Genomic DNA, 17824 nt, shown 5'->3' on the forward strand with positions numbered 1-17824 from the left:
ATGACCAATCCAAAACTTCATAACCATTGTGTTAATTCTACCTTTATCTAAGAGTAAATATAGATCTTATAATTTCGAGCAAAGGGAGGATAAAGAAGCGAACATTTACAGTGATGCTACATAATCAAACAACAATGAGTGTAAGTATGCTGACAAAGGGCAAGAGGTACTGACAAGAGCAATGCAGTGACCAGTATTGTTGTGAGATCCTATGATCCTTTGAGCAAGGAGATTCATCTGAAATTAGTTTTCATACAAGAGAGAAGGTAAGGCACATGTAGAAATTTAGGAGTTCAAATTTTGAATTGATATCATAGACAGTACCTGACGCTGGGCTCTCTGTAGTTCTAATAGGGGTTTGTCCAGTGGAGTAGGGGTAAAGTGTGGTACAGTTGGGCCTGTGTTTTCTGTGGCTGCTGAACTATCTCATTTAGCAGGTATCACTACCTTTTTCCAAATACCTAGTTTGTACTCCTTGAGGATCTGCACTCACCCTCTTCCTTTTGGACATCTATTACGAAAGAACAACATTTTACTGGAAAAACATAGTATGATGACACATGGAATAGGTACAAAAAATGGATAGGTATGGCATATACTCGTATATGATGCTTAAACTAAGCAGATGGTGGTGTAACCAAGTAGAAGTAGTGCAAGAGGTCATACGCAAAATATGTGCGACCAATACAACCTTGCCAAGTTAGAGCAAGCACCTTGATGGGTGAATAGGATAGGCCATCCTCCACCATGCCATGTTTGTTAGCCAGTGGACTGTTCTGCAATATTCCTCTCGTGCGCCCATTCTCATATTCATTTTGATCATGTTCAATACCTGACATTCATGAAAACATAAAAACAAGTGAGATTATCTTTGTAATGGACAAGTGATTCTAATCCAGTACTGCCTCCCTGTAAACCCCTTTGTGCTATCTCTACAATTCTTCTGAGAGATTCCATGCATGCTGTAATTTGGTCTGTGCATTAATATAATGTGGCCTACTACTCAAAATATGAGAGCTCCATAAGTGATTATACTTCGCATATGATAGCTTCAACATATAGTAAAGAAGAACAAGTCGACTTGACCTGATAGATTCAAAATATAGCAAGGGAGAACAACTCGACCTGACCAGTCGACCGCAAATGTCTCTGCTACTCTTCCCAACAAGTAACATACTTATTAAAGAAGAGAAGAGGATCATGTTAAGAAGAGCACAACAGCATGCAGATTGAAGATATTACAAGTCTTTCTATACAATGTATGTCCCACCCATGATGAACCAGAGCGCACAGAGAAATACAATTCCTTCCGGTCTCTCCATATGAGGCACACGTGCATTTCGAAATTGAAGTAGGAACATTTAGCTAACCAATTAAACATGTCTCAGTTTTACTAATATCAGCATAATATCAGATTTGAATTTGTACAACTAAGCTTGTTTAGATCGATGGGTGGAGCAGTGCTATTACGACACGAACCACGTAGGCTGATCATGGTCATCATAAAATGGAGAAACCGCAAGCATGATGTGTATAGTGTTGACATGGCAGTGGGATGGCAGATCTGAAGCTCCAAACCGCGCAAAGGGTAGTTAGCAACTGATGTTTGCTTTAAAATAATAACTAAGATATGGTATGGACAAGAAAGTACAATGAACAAGTGACAAAGAAATGCAATTCTGTTGTCTCTCTATATGTCGTGACATGCATTTGGAAACTCAAGTGGGATCTTTAGCTAACCAACTAAATGTGTATGTTAACTAATATCAGTATCATATCACAATCATATCTAAACAACTAAGCTTTGGGATTATGATTGTTGTGTCGTTTAGCTTGAAGGGTGGAGTACTGCTAGTACGACAGAAAGTACCTACACAGATCATAGTAGAGTAGATAAAAGGGGAAAACCCTAAGCATCAACAGTAAAATCAGGAAAGTGGAACTAGCTGGACTATATGGGCTTGTATTACCGGTACAACAAGAAAGGGTTCGGAAAGGCTTCAGCCCTAAAAGAGGCAGCTCTATTCAACTGAAGGCACAATACTATTACTATTAGTCTAGACTATCAAAGACGATATAGCTCCCAACATTTCCCGGATATTATGGCAGACCATCTAGAATTGTTGTAAGCATCCATCTGAAGCTACCCAATAGGCCTGTCGACTGCAAATGTCCCTGCTCCACCTCCTCACAAGGAACATATTGTACTACTCCCTCCGTTCTTAAATATAAGTCTCTTAGATATTCGAATGAGGACTACATACGGAGCAAAATGAGTGAATGTATACGCTAAAATTGAGCCGGCCTCGGGGCCCCATCCTGCATCGTCGATGTAGAGCTTGCCACGACGACTCTTGGTCATCTGGCCCACGGCGTAACCCTGGAGTCCTTCAAAGTTGCCCTCCAAGAACTTGAGACCATCGTGTGATAGCCCCACGGTGGGCGCCAACTATCGTGGTTTTGTCACGGCAGATGTCCTCTTGAAAGGGCTTAGTCGTGGAACCATCGCTATGGGTTAGCTTGAAGGGGTTAAAGCGGACAAGGGACGCAAGAGAGTTTATACTAGTTCGGCCCCTTCGATGAAGGTAAAAGCCTACGTCTATTTGTGATGGAATTTATGGGGTTTTGATGACCAGGGAGCGAATTTGCTTCGCCTAAGTCTCGAGTTGTTGTCTGTTATCCTGAACCGCCGCCGGGTCGTCCCCTTATATACATGGGTTGACGCCCGTCGGTTTAAGGAGTCCCGAGACCGGCTCATAAGCGTGTCCGGTTCGGTCTCCACTACTTCTATCTTACAATACAAGTTACATACCAAAAGCCGGTTTACAGCTGCAGGCCTTAAAACGGTCCTGGGCCCTGGGCCTTACACAACATCCTCATCTGTCTTCATGGGCTTCAAGCATAACCAACTACTGATGAAGTTAACCCAGCCTCTCCTGGCCAGTTTACACCCAATAGTAATATCTCCAACACACCGCCTATGGGTGCGATTTAATATCTGATGCTCAGTTGTGTTAGTCTTGCTATTTATATTAGTTATTTCTGTATTTTATACATTCTTAAAAATGCCATTTCTATGCATATGTTATAACTTTTAAACCATTGGTCCGATTAAAATATGTTATATATGTAAGTTTCTTAGAATTTCGTCAAGTTTCTTAATAAGTTATTTTCACATATGTCAACAATTTTGTGAATTAAAATTTTGTGATTAAAAATGCCATTTATATATGTATGTTAACTTGGTGTCTGAATTAAAATTGCTCAAATACCCTTGTAAAATTGCTAAACTCGTAACTAATTAAGTTCATTTTGGATCACAAAATTTTATATATGGTTTAGGAAAGTACAAATGTGTAGATTGCAACTAAACTCATAGCTAATTAACTTTATTTTCACATATACCATTGAGTTTCAGGTTAGCAGCTCCTATAATACAGTTTAGGGAAGAACCTTAATTATCCTCATTAATTGCCATGAGGTATTTTTGAGGGATCCTATCTAAATATTTCCCACCTCATTTAATATGACTAGATAGAGTAGTTTACTTCTGTTTCACCGCCTTGCCATGTTGCAGCATTTAATATTGTTGTGTAATTAAATGCCTTTCCGATTAGTGCTTTCCAAAGGAGTACACTGAGTGTTACATCTCAAGGCGTCTGTTGGGTTCTGATGCAACGAAGAAATTTATGGTTACATCAAATCACACAATTTATTAAAAGAATACATGTTTTATGAACATATTAAATCACACGGTTCACCTAGAATGTAACATGTGCAATACATAACTAGATTAAAGTGATTTTTTGAACTTTTGCATGTGCTATTGACAGTACAATGCACACGTTCCATCTGACATGTAACGTGTGTGATGACTAGTATCATCGCAAATGGTATATGGGAAGAAACAACAAGAGATAGTTATGCCATCACAAGCAATTTAATGAAATGAATTGGCAGTGATTGACTCCATATTCTCATATGATTCTTGGTTTAGAAATCACGTGGGATGGTTTTATGATTGCAAACATTTCCCTGTGGTCAGTTATGGACTCCCCTATAGCCAACCCACTCAATCACATGGTATCGGAAACATTATGAGGTGCCATGTTGTTAAGACTACAATGTCAATGCCATCTGAAGAAGTTAAAACATGGGTTTTTTTACCTGTTTTTGGAAAAATGAAAGATAAAGAATAACCTAACAGATTATTATGAGAACACAATGATTCATGTTGTTGATGGGCACCTCACATATTGCCATGAGAGCATCAATTATCAATGTTAACTAAGATAGTGATCTTTCCTCGCTCAGGAAGCTTACCTTAATATGACTATAGATATGATGGCCTTGGGTTGCGAAGTGCCACCAAACAAAAAAATATGATAAATATGACCAAGTTTTTTGAGGTGTATATATACCAAGGGTATCAGAAATCAACCCCAACCGGGTGTGCATAAGAACCTAGGCAGGGTGTCCATGCACCAATGTCCTTCCTGACCTTGTTCCTTGGACTTTTGATTCCCTTCCTTTATTAAATTGAACCTCCTAATTTTCCAGACTTCCCCTGGAACTCCAAAAACCTATTTTCACTTAAAGCATAAGTATTGAAAACATGAACTAGCTCTACAAAATTGATTAATATGTTGGTCCAAATAAATTTGAATATTTTTGTAATTAATAGAATTATGGAATGAATAGAACAAAAAACATAGATAAATTAAGAAGATATCATTGGTTCCCTTTTGTAGCCAATGTGCTTTACCGTCAATCTTAGTTTGGATGCTATATAAATAGTAATGCACTTATCACCTGTCAATGTGCGGAATGATTCAGTTCAACAAGCTAAACTTAGATAGGTGATAGATATACTATTTATTTTAAGTTGTAAGACGTGTGCCAAGTTTAGTTCACTTAGTTGTATTCCTCTGGTTAATTTTGCTTCCTTGCTTTCCTCTTGGCCTTACGACCTAACTATTTATACTATCTATAGGGCACGGAGATTATAAGAACCTCCGAATGATAGAAACCAAAACACACACCATCTTCACAACATTCTTTGCCTTCTCTCAGAAAAATCACCGACATTCTGCCATTATACCATGGAGGCCTGGAGGAAGACAACCATGTGTTGCTTGATTCTTTTCTGCCTTATGGCTACATGTAGTAAGTATAATTATCCATAGTATCAGCATTTCGCCGAAGTTTCATGCTGTGCAATGACATATCAACATTGCTGGACACATTCATTCATATTACTTCTCCTAACCTTGTCTATTTATCCATAGGTGAGGTTTCATCTACCGAAAACATGTGCTATCACAACCATTGGAATAAATGCCATCCTGATCAAAATGGAATGTGTCGAGATAGTTGTGTGAAAGATGGATGGGATGATGGACAATGCCAGAACAGGTTTAAAAGACTAAAGGGTGCCAAGTGCGAATGTTACCCTAAGACTTGTGATCATTAGGGAGGCAACATGCGACTTTCTTCTACCAAGTTACTACTATTTATAAATTTACATCGGTTTTAATGATTGACGTCAAACATGTTGTAACACCAATCATGGTGAATACTATATCACCTTCTATTTATTTCTTTATTCCAGACCATTGTATTCAAATTATGATGTTACACAATTATACCTAATTACTGTTTTGATATTTCACTCGCATGCATCATCCTAGTAAGAAATCATATGTTTATTTACTAGGTTTGGTAATCAATGTGAATAAATTAAATGAGCCTTGATGAAAATTTACGATATACCCTAAAAAGTGGGGTAAAGAATCACACATAAGTTCCATCTTTTGTTAGATCAAAGTGGGATGAGACCTCAAATGTATTACTAAGAACACCTCATAGTTGTATCCTTAATCTTAATGTACTGAGCATGCCCATGTTGCTTCAGGCAGCCCCATAAATGATGCTAGACATCACCTCGGGTGTCTTTCAAATTTATACTAGACATGCATCATATTAAATCTCATTGATTCCCAAAAGATTCAATCTAATATAGGTAAAATCATAGCATGAGCAAGATTCAACCCAACAAAAAGAAGCTCAAAATAAGAGATGATACCTCATAGATGTCTAGGATCTTTGAATATATTGAGGTGACACCCTATATAGTGCATGAATAACTTTGAATACAATCCGTTGAATTACCTCCGTCCAATGAATGATAGGAGGCAAATCCAAGCATCCGCGTCCAATGGATTAACTAATTGGTTGCACCAGATTGTGCCACCTTGCATCTCTAGACATCTCTATCTTGCCAGTCGTATGAGGTGGTTATGTGGTCTGGCGTGAATGAATCGAAGTTGTAGTAGTATCATGTTGCTATGTGCTTTTCTAGAAATCTGTATCTTGCCAGTTGTAGTAGTATCAATAGTTGGGTTTCCCGGCTCCTGTGCTTGCCTCTAACGCTCATGACCCATTCGGCTAAGAGTGTAAAGGGAGAACCACTACGACTGCGCCGACATTTCAATTGTATCAGCGACTCAGTGGAGAAAGGCGAAAACTAACTGTCCTTGTAAGCGTAAACTATTCGGCAATGGGAAGACAGTGTCAAACAAAGGTTCGTTGCAGATCATCCACGTAAAACGAGGGGCTTTTCTTCAAATAGGCAGAAGTGAATAGCGGCTTAAACCCCGACCAGTTGCAGAACACTTCACACATCAGGGGCTATTCGCTAGTACCCACAGTTAAGATCTTAAAGACTAAGTGAAAGCTATGAAACCAAAATAGTCGGATTACTTCATTTCATATGCGTGGACCGCCTTTGGGAACCAAGACATCGGCTAAGGGTTGAAACTGCACATGAAACACCCTTTGTATCCTGTGCTTGCCTCTAAAGCCAATTCGGTCACACAAGAGTAAAAATATAAGGGCAAATAAATATATACGCTCGTACATTGGAACATAAAGCCACATTTATTACCAAACAAAAAGCATGTCTTTACATCATGCTAACTTTGTCATTCCGAAGTATAATGTGTCCTTGGGACACCGCTCCTCAGTGATCTGAGCTCCCTCCATCACCCCAATCAAGTACTACTCCACGGTCTGATTCTTCCCTTCAGGGGGCCCGAGGCCATGAGCGTCACATCAATACGCCGATAGTTAGTCGCCATGCAAGCATACGCCCATTGGATGCCCTCCAGTGATTCACCTGAGGGCCGACCTCTCGCAGGTGGGCCTGTGGACTGAAGAAGATGCTATGCAGCGCTGCCGCGGGCCAGAGCTAGACGTAAAGATCTTGCAGTGCCGGCTTCACCATCCGAAAAAGCTCCATGAGTAGCTTCATTTGGTTATTGAGCAGCTCTGGGTACGATGGTGCCTGGAACAGATTCTAGAACGCCTTCTCCGTGGCATGGACCTCTTGAGCACCGAAGTAGCGGCCGACGTCTGAAGCGCTCCTCATGAGGTCCCTGAAAGCCTCTGCGGATCGCCATACTTGGGTGAGCTCAATGAACCCCTTGCGGCAAAAAATACACTGATGCAAAAAACGGCTTACCAACAACGATTTGCTTCACTTGCTGCAGCACTTTGCGGTCCGCCCGGGCCTGGGTCTGGACCTCAGCGTATGCCAGGCTCTTGAGCTCTGTGGTCACCTTCTTCTCATCTACCTGAAAGGCGTCGTGATCAATTTACATGCCTTTAAGGGTTTCCTTGACCTTGATGACCCGGGCCTAGTCGTTTCCCCGAGTTACCCTTTCTTCGGCTAGCTCCTTCTCGGCCCGAGCTGCTGCAGCCTTTGCTGCTCCGCCTCACGCCGAGCTCTACTTAGCTCAACCTTAAGAGCCTCAAGCTCTGTCACTACAGCTATCAAAACCAAAGGCTCAGGTATTAGCATTATATCATAAAACAATACGCAAAGTAAATTTGATAGCATGGTGCTTTTTTAGCCTATACCTTGAGCCTGCTTATCGTAGTTTTGTCACGGCAATATGTCCTTGTGAAATGACTTAGTGGTGAGGCCATCGCACCTAGGTGGTAGCTTGAACGGGGTTGGTTGGAGTTGAGAGACACAAGTTTTACCCAGGTTCGGCCCCTCGTGATGTTGGAAAAAGCCTACATCCTGCTTAATTGATATTGATGATGGTGATGATCTTGATTACAATGGTGCTATTTTGCTACCTATCATCTCGAGAGCATCTACTTTGATCTTGTCTAATACTTGTCTGTCTACCACCCTTTGGGGTGCGTTGCCCTTCCTTATATAAGTTGAAGGGGCGCCTTCATGTAGAGTCCTAGTAGGATTACAACTAGTCTCCTTTCTATTTCAAGCCGGAGTCTAGTTCGGGTCTTCTCCTGGCAAGGTTCGTCGGCCGGGTCGTGATCTTCCTGGCTGGGTTTACCCAGTCTGGGCCTTCTCCATGAGCCGGCCTCCAGCCTCTTCGTGAGCTGGCTTTCTACTTGGTTGCACACTGGGCCTTTAGTCCTTGTCGTCCAGGTCGACCCGTTAAGTCAGGTTACACCTCCTGGCCAGGTCAAACCATGGGGAATATCCCCAACGTTAGCCCTAGTTTAATTTGGATTTATCCATGTTAAACTTATCCTGAAAAATAACACAAGAACAAATTTGATAGGTTATGCACCGGGTCGAGGGTTCTTCTGGACCAACGTATGTTCATCCTACAGTCCTTGTCATTTCCTTCTTTGAAGACACCCGACCGAGTCAATCTTTGTCAGGTCGTGCAAATTTTCCACACATAGAAATTATTGAGTTACTCCATATCATGACATCATCTCAACCACCTTGATACATGTCCATGATCTCATAACTAAACTTTTTTTAGCAGATATGTCAAACTTTGTCAATGCAAAAATTCAAGCGCTTCATCAATGGAATTCCTCTTGGAAAGTCTGAGTCTCTTTGTTACATCATTGGGACGGCTTCAAAATCAACTATATGACGCTGGTTTCTTGTAGAAAAATATTGGGGGAAAAATAATCCATTTGAGTCGGCTTTCAATGCTCTGGTTCGACAAAATTATTGGACTTAAGATATCCTTATGATACTGAGCCGGCTTTGAATACGTCGGCTTGATAAAAAAATTGGACTTAAGATATCCGTCTGATAATCAGTCAGCTTGAGGATGTAGAGCTTGTCGAGTTGCGATCGTCGAAGTTGCCGAGTTACAGAGATTGATGATGCCGGGCCATGATTGTTCCTGACAATGGGTCATGATTGTTGCTAACAGTAGTTCATGTAATTTGTTGTCCTTGGTTTCTTCAGACCAAGTCCTTATAGGAAGGATCCTCCCAGGTTGGGTTTTCCCAGCCCGGGTCAATCTGAATTTTATTTCAACTCCAATATATGTATCAACTGTAACCCCAAGCTCGAGTTAGCACCTTTTGATGACATGGTGCTTGCTTTTGTAATTATAGCTTCAAATTGTTGAGTCGGTTTTCCGGGCCTTTCTATGAATAGCTTGGAGGAGATAAACTTTGCAAATTTCTCAACAAAGAATATGATACCCGGTGACGGTGTCCTGGACTAGGGGGTGCTCACCATGTCATCTCCTGATCTGTTAGATTGGGCCGAGGACCCCCATGGCCATATACTCATGGGCCAGTTCGGACAACTGCCACATACAAGGAAGATTCCACAAGACTTGGCGATCAAGACAAGGACTCCTCCCCACCGGCGTATTCGGCTAGAACTCTTGTTATCCTAGGCCTCTGGTGCATTATATAAACCAAGGCCAGGCTAGTCGATAGATCATATACAAACAATCATACCATAGGCTAGCTTCTAGGGTTTAGCCTCCTTGATCTCGTGGTAGATCTACTCTTGTACTACCCATATCATCCATATTAATCAAGCAGGAGTAGGGTTTTACCTCCATCGAGAGGGCCCGAACCTGGGTAAAAACATCGTGTCCCTTGTCTCCTATTACCATCCACCTAGACGCACAGTTCGGGACCCCCTACCCGAGATCCGCCGGTTTTGACACGACAACCGGTTTGCTCAAAACTGAGAACTTGAAGGTGTACCTCCCTTATATCCATATTACATGTAGCCCCCAAGTCTTAAGAGGGGAATGTAGTGACAGCTTAAGACTTGGTTCAATATAAATGTTGTAACTTTGGAGAATCTGGGTTGTTCATCTCAGTCACCAGTCATAAACTGAATGTTTTGCATTTTATAAACGAGCAAGAGAGATGAGGGAAAAAGCCACTCAACCGGGGCGATCAGCTCTATATTTATATCACGATTACATGGAGCCTTGGAAGCCAACGAACATACCTCCTCATATCAATCTACAAGTGAGTATAATTAGGAAGATACGGAGGTATGATATAGCTATACAAGGTATGTACTTTAACATCCCCCCGCAGTCAATGCATCGGATGGACGGACACATAGAATGTATGGAAAGTCCATGAATAGCTGGACGGTAGACTCTTTGTCATAATATCAGGAAACTGATGTGAAGATGGCACATGAAGAACCCGAATCAGACCGAGAGACACCTTTTCACGATGCTGAACTGGGTTGCAAGCCATGTAGATAGCGCTGGCATTTTCACAAAAGACGAGAGTGGTGGTGTGGAGGGGGCGATGAAGCTCATGCAGAAGTTGACAAAGCCAAGAACATTCAGCCACAGCGTGAGCCACGACACGATAGTTGGCTTCGTCACTGGAGCGAGAGACTGTAGCCTTGCATTTGGGGACCAGGACAAAGGTTGTCACCGAGATATACCCAATAACCGGAAGTGGACCAGCGAGTATCAGGCCAGCCAACCCAATCAGCAGCCGAGTACGCGATGAGACTACAAAAAAATACACTTCCATGATGATACGTGTTTGTCACAATAGGTCAGGTTTTCTTTCATGCATGTACATCCATGACGATTTTATGACAGAATCAAGATAGTCATACAGTTGCTGTTGTAGAAATGTTTCATGACATTACCAAAATTATCATCATGGAAGTGTCCACTTCCATAATGATAAATCGCGCGTCATAGAAGTGCTTTCGTCAAGGGTGATCGACATGTGGCATCCACCGTAACAGGTCGCCGTTAAGCTATCGGGTTCCGTTTTGGATCCGATAAGCCCTTAATAGCCCCGACCAATGGGGATTTTCCATGTTAAAATTCTCATTCGTCGGATAATGCACGTGTCAGCTCATCGTTGGGACAGATGTCATCCCTACAATGGACGGAAGACGCCTATGGTATGTCAACATGTGGCACAGCCCAACAGTGGCCCATTTAAGGTAAAAAGGCCGGCCCAGCTAAAGGCCCACCATATTTTTTCAGACACAAGTGGGCTGGCCCATTAACAGCCTGCCATGTTTTGGGTCAAATTAAGGCCCATGTCAGATCAGGCCCATTCATAGCCTGTCGTGTTCGGGGTCAAATTATGACCCATATTGTATCAGGCCCGTTAATAGTCCACTGTTCTTTTGGGCCCATTCTAAGCCAACTTTGTATTTCAGCCTGTTAAATGCCCGTTTACTAGTTTGGCCCGATAATAGTTTCGGCCTATTAGCAGCCTGTGGTGCATCTCAGACGTTGTCGACCCGGTTTAAGTTTAGGCCATTTAACAGCCCATGTAGAAACTGAGCTATTTCTTGTCCGAACTAACTTTAGGCCTCTTAACGGCCCATAGTCTTTGTGGATAAATTTCAGCCCAACAGGGCTATTGGCTTGTTAATGGCCCGTGTAACAGTTGGGCCTAATTACAGCCCGCGTTGAATCCGGCCTGCTTACAACCCATCTGATTATGGCCCTTGACACTGTTGGGCCTATGGCCCATGTTGATACCAGCCTGCTTAAAGCCCATAATTTTATTGGGCCAAACAGGGCCCGAGATATATTTTGGCCTGTTAACGGCTTGTCCTATTTGGGCGAAACATGGGCCTTAGGCAGTTTCGGACTGTATTGGCCCGCGAGTTTTTCGGCTCAACGCTAGCCCAATCTAGTTTTAGCCTGTTAAAAGCCCATGGCATTCTCTGGCCCAGCTGTCCAGAACTTTACTCGACCTGTTAAAGGCGGAAAACTACAATACGTTTAGACCTGCTAATGGCCCAAGATGATTATAGGCCCATGTTTTAGCCCATATGAGTAACGGGCCGGCCTGAAGACCGACAACATTGAGATCCATTGAACCTTCCAGCATAAATTACAGCATACCAACCCAGAATAAACCTAAACTATGCCATAAACAAATTACGGCATATTACATCCACTTGGCATCAAAGTTCGCCACCAGTGATAATAAAGCGCAACATGACCACGGATTACATACACTGGGCATCATAGGTAGCCACTAGTGTATATAAATGCACCAACAAAAGAATATAAAAACTGAGAGCACTTTAGAAAGCATTAGGCCTGGCTAGGACGGGCACCGCAAGCAGCCAAACAAGATGATGAGACCTCAATTGTGTCAACGATAGATGCTCTATCCCTAGTTGTATACCACCAAAGCTCGCAAGGCAGTCCTCTGAGATCTTCATTGCATCATTGACATCAAGTTGGTGCTAAGCTCAAGCAAGTCTTTCCACTTTAAGTTGAGACTGAAGCAGTTGAACTGATTGAGGCAGCGACTGCACAGAGGTTGTCTCACAGCGGCTTGGGAGTAGCTTCAACTCACAGTCTTCATCAAGACAGGACCTTGGGGTCATCTCGCTCTCTTCAAGATGGTTTGGCTCACTATCTTCCCTAAAGTTCTACCTGGCATAAGAGATACGACTTTGAAAGAGAAACAATAACACAAGTATCAGGTTTCGCAATTATATAAATAAATAAATGGATCTGTTCTGCATAAGGAACATGTTTTTACAACTACAAGATATAAACTTGCCAGGAGGAGACATAAATGATATCTTCCTCTTCAATGAGGTCATCGGCCACCTTGGTCTAGCTGAGTTACCTTTAAAAGGAAGATCATACACATGGTCTAACATGCAAGAAAACCCGTTGCTGGAGCAATTGGACTGGTTTTTTACTTCCTCCACTTGGATTAATGAGTATCCTAACACCATGGTCTTTCCTTTAGCAAGAACAGCCTCGGACCATGTACCTTGTGTTGTCTCCATTGCAACAACTATCCCCAAGTCCAAGATTTTTCGGTTTGAAAACTATTGGGTAGATCTGCCAGGTTTCTTTGACTATGTGGAACAATCATGGAGTGCACCAACCAAGACAACAAATTCTGCAACTCGTTTGATAGAAAAGTTCAAAAGGCTTCGGAATGCTCTTAAACATTGGTACATCAGCCTCTCTAAACTCAAGAAAGCCATTGCAGCGTGTAACAAGGTGGTAATATTTTTTGATGATCTTGAGGAGTTAAGGCCTTTAACGAGACCTGAATTTAATTTCAGGAAAATAGTGAAACTTCATATTGAGGAAATTCTCCATCTACAGTTTTTATACTGGAAACAGAGTTGTACCGTTCGGTGGATAAAAGTTGGGGAAGAAAACTCTAAGTTTTTCCGAGCAATGGCAACTGAACGTTTTCGGAGAAACTCAATTTCCTCTCTGCAGAATGAAGACGGTACTGTTGTCTCTGATCACCAGCAGATGGCTGGTATGTTATGGGGTACATTCAAGGACAGAATGGGTGTTTCTAAAGAGATTGATATGAAGTTTGACTTAGCCTCACTGATTGAACGAGTGAATAATCTGGATAGCTTATGTGCTCCCTTTTCTGAAGAGGAAATAAATGAAGTGCTAAAATCTCTGCCTACTGACAGGGCACGAGGCCCTGATGGTTTTACTGGTTTGTTTGTCAAACGTTGCTGGCACATCATTAAGGATGACTTCTTGCAGTTATTTCAAGATTCCTATGATGGCAAGATCACTATTAGTAGCATCAATGGGTCTTTAATCACCCTAATTCCAAAAAAACTTTCACTTGAAAGTCCTAATGACTTCAGACCTATTTCCTTGACCAACACTTGCCTGAAGTTTTTGACGAAGCTGTTGGCCAACAGATTACAGGGGGTGATCCTAAAGTGCATTCACAAAAATCAATATGGGTTCCTTAAGTGTAGATCTATACATGATTGTATTGCTTGGACTTTAGAATATATCCACCAGTGTCACCAATCCAAGAAACCCATTTTGATTCTCAAGTTGGATTTCGCCAAAGCCTTCGATACTGTTGAACATGATCTAATTCTCCGACTTTTGTATCACAAAGGATTTGATAGCAAATGGATTGGTTGGATAAGAGAGCTACTGTCCTCGGGTACTTCCTCTGTCATTTTAAACGGGGTGCCCGGAAAGCAATTTAGCTGTAAAAGGGGAGTACGGCAAGGTGATCCACTGTCACCCCTTTTGTTTGTCCTTGCAGCTGACCTGTTGCAAACCCTGGTCAATCATATGCTCAGATCTGGTGTTCTCTCCCTACCTATTGAATCACATGATCCAGAGTTCCCTATAGTGCAATATGCTAATGACACTCTTCTCTTGTACCTACGGTGGATTCGAAGCTTTTAGCTCTGAAGGAAATGCTTCAAGATTTCCATGCCTCCACAGGTCTTCGAGTAAACTTCCATAAATCTTGCATTTTGCCTATTAATGTGGATGATGTAGAAACTGCCCGGTTGGCTGCTGTTTTCGGCTGCCAAGTTGGAACCCTCCCCTTTACTTATCTAGGGCTTCCTGTGGGAACAACTAAACCCAAAATGCAAGACTTGTTTCCTGTGGTTGATAGGGTTGAAAGAAGGTTATCTGCAAGTTCAAGTCTTCTCAATCAGTGTGCTCGGTTACAACTCGTCCAGTCGGTATTGTCCTCTTTGCCTATTTACTTTCTTTGCAGTTTAAGTTTGCCAGCTGGCATTATAAAGCAACTTGAAAGGATTATGAGGTAATGTTTATGGAGAGGAAATTCTGATACTCCTAGGCAATCACTTGCAGCTTGGCCACTTGTGTGCAGACCCAAAGATAAAGGTGGCATGGGGATACTTAATCTCAGTATCCAAAACAGAGCTCTTTTGTCCAAGCACCTATCCAAGTTTTATAACAAAGCAGATATTCCATGGGTTACTCTCATCTGGAACACTTATTATGATGGTGTTGTTCCTCATGGCACAGTTTCATGTGGTTCTTACTGGTGGAGAGATATCCTTAAGCTTAATGATGTTTTCAGACTCTACTCAGAGGTAATCATCAACATGGGGGACTATGTTCTTTTTTGGTATGATGCTTGGGTGTTCCTCGGCTCATCTACTCCCCTCAGAGAGAGATTTCAGAGACTATTCTCTTTTGTCATTGATGACAAGGTGTCGGTACGAGAGGTTCTCAGCACACCTAATATGGCTGATCTTTTCCATCTGCCCTTGTCGCTAGAAGCAATGGATGAACTGAATGTTGTCCAGTCTGGTCTTTTTGATCTTCATGCTGATACACAGATACCAGATTACTGGTCATGGACACCTGGTAAAGGGGTTTTCTCTGCTAAGAGTTATTACAGTGTAATGCATTCTCATATGGCCACAGATACTCCAACCAGGTGGATTTGGGAAAGTAAGGCAACAATGAAGATAAAGGTTTCGCATGGTTGATGCTAAATGATCGACTCAATACAAGAGACATGCTAGTGAGAAGGCACTGGAGATCCACTCAGGATGATAACACCTGCTTGTTATGCTTCTCCCATGCCCATGAAGATAGGGATCATCTCTTCTTTACATGCCAATTCAGCACAAGAGTATGGAACTACTTGGGCATTCAATGGTTAGCTGGTTTAACACCAGCCCAATGTTTATTTGCTGCAAGGAAAAGCATTGGCAAACCTTTCTTCCGGGAGGTTGTTTATCTAGAAGCTTGGAATATTTGGCTCCTTCGAAATGGCAGAATATTCAGACATGAAAGGCCATCTATTGCTGCTTGGAAGAGAAATTTCATTCATGATGCTACCCTGCACTCTCACAGATTCAAGTCTTCTATTAGGCCGCTGCTGTTAGCTTGGGTTAATTCTTTGCCTTAATTGGTTGTATGTATCCATGTATATATTTGTGCATACGCTGTTAATAGCTCAGTAGGTAAGTAGTTTTTCTTTTCCTTTAGTTACATTTCCTGTACAGAACCTTTTGTTATGCTTGGTGGTTGGGTTTTAATAAAGTGTTGTGGGGCTGTTGCCTCACAGTTTCCAGTCAAAAAAATACAATTTAAAACTGGTAGTTGTTGCAAACATCCAATCAGATGTAAACACCAAAGTAAACAACAGTGGAGGAAATGATGCCTATCCAAATCTGTACTAAAACAAAGTTTGAAGGATTGAGAAGGATGAACTTACATTACATGTTAACACGGGCTGGACAAAGCCCCTCTCCATGTTGATGGAAGGATAATTCAATAAATTCCCCAAAGAAACATCTTTATAAGCGTTGCCATTATTCTACATTTTGCAAAGACTGAATATAGATCAAATAATATTGGAAGAAATAGAGGATAATGAAGCTTAGGTGCAGAGTGATGATACATAATCAAATAGCAATTAATTAAGTACAACGTTACAAGGAAAAAGGTACTAACAAGAGGAATGCAGGCATCAACGTGTGCAGTAGCACTGGCTTTATTCAACATTTTGGTAAGAGTAAATGTAGATCTGATAATTTGGAGAAAGTGCAGGGTAGGGAAAATAAGATGTAGAGTAATGCTAGACAATCAACTATCTCGCAATGCAACTACAATAATACCACCGCCATCCGTTATTACTTGTAGCTCAAATGGATGTATCTAGCACTATTAAGTTCTAAATACATCCAATTGATCAACAATTAATTCGATACAGAGGTAGTACATGACAACAGGTACTTACATGAGCAATCCAAAACTTCATAACCATTGTGTTAATTCTACCTTTATCTAAGATTAAATATAGATCTTATAATTTCGAGCAAAGGGAGGATAAAGAAGCGAACATTTACAGTGATGCTACATAATCAAACAACAATGAGTGTAAGTATGCTGACAAAGGGCAAGAGGTACTGACAAGAGCAATGCAGTGACCAGTATTGTTGTGAGATCCTATGATCCTTTGAGCAAGGAGATTCATCTGAAATTAGTTTTCATACAAGAGAGAAGGTAAGGCACATGTAGAAATTTAGGAGGTCAAATTTTGAATTGTTATCATAGACAGTACCTGACGCTGGGCTCTCTATAGTTCTAATAGGGGTTTGTCCAGTGGAGTAGGGGTAAAGTGTGGTACAGTTGGGCCTGTGTTTTCTGTGGCTGCTGAACTATCTCATTTAGCAGGTATCACTACCTTTTTCCAAATACCTAGTTTGTACTCCTTGAGGATCTGCACTCACCCTCTTCCTTTTGGACATCTATTACGAAAGAACAACATTTGACTGGAAAAACATAGTATGATGACACATGGAATAGGTACAAAAAATGGATAGGTATGGCATATACTCGTATATGATGCTTAAACTAAGCAGATGGTGGTGTAACCAAGTAGAAGTAGTGCAAGAGGTCATATGCAAAATATGTGCGACCAATACAACCTTGCCAAGTTAGAGCAAGCACCTTGATGGGTAAATGGGATAGGCCATCCTCCACCATGCCATGTTTGTTAGCCAGTGGATTGTTCTGCAATATTCCTCTCGTGCGCCCATTCTCATATTCATTTTGATCATGTTCAATACCTGACATGCATCAAAACATAAAAACAAGTGAGATTATCTTTGTAATGGACAAGTGATTCTAATCCAGTACTGCCTCCCTGTAAACCCCTTTGTGCTATCTCTACAATTCTTCTGAGAGATTCCATGCATGCTGTAATTTGGTCTGTGCATTAATATAATGTGGCCTACTACTCAAAATATGAGAGCTCCATAAGTGAT

At 41.6% G+C, this 17824-nt stretch overlaps 1 long non-coding RNA gene across 1 annotated transcript; it reads left to right on the forward strand.

The window, feature by feature from the left end:
* Nucleotides 1-5028: 5028 nt before the first annotated feature.
* On the forward strand, nt 5029-5652 carry LOC119270891. Its single transcript, XR_005134352.1, has 2 exons — nt 5029-5166; nt 5289-5652. It is a non-coding gene; the product is annotated as an uncharacterized LOC119270891 (long non-coding RNA).
* Nucleotides 5653-17824: the final 12172 nt, after the last annotated feature.

This window comes from Triticum dicoccoides, chromosome 3A, assembly GCF_002162155.2.
Source record: "Triticum dicoccoides isolate Atlit2015 ecotype Zavitan chromosome 3A, WEW_v2.0, whole genome shotgun sequence".
Lineage (NCBI taxonomy): Eukaryota > Viridiplantae > Streptophyta > Magnoliopsida > Poales > Poaceae > Triticum > Triticum dicoccoides.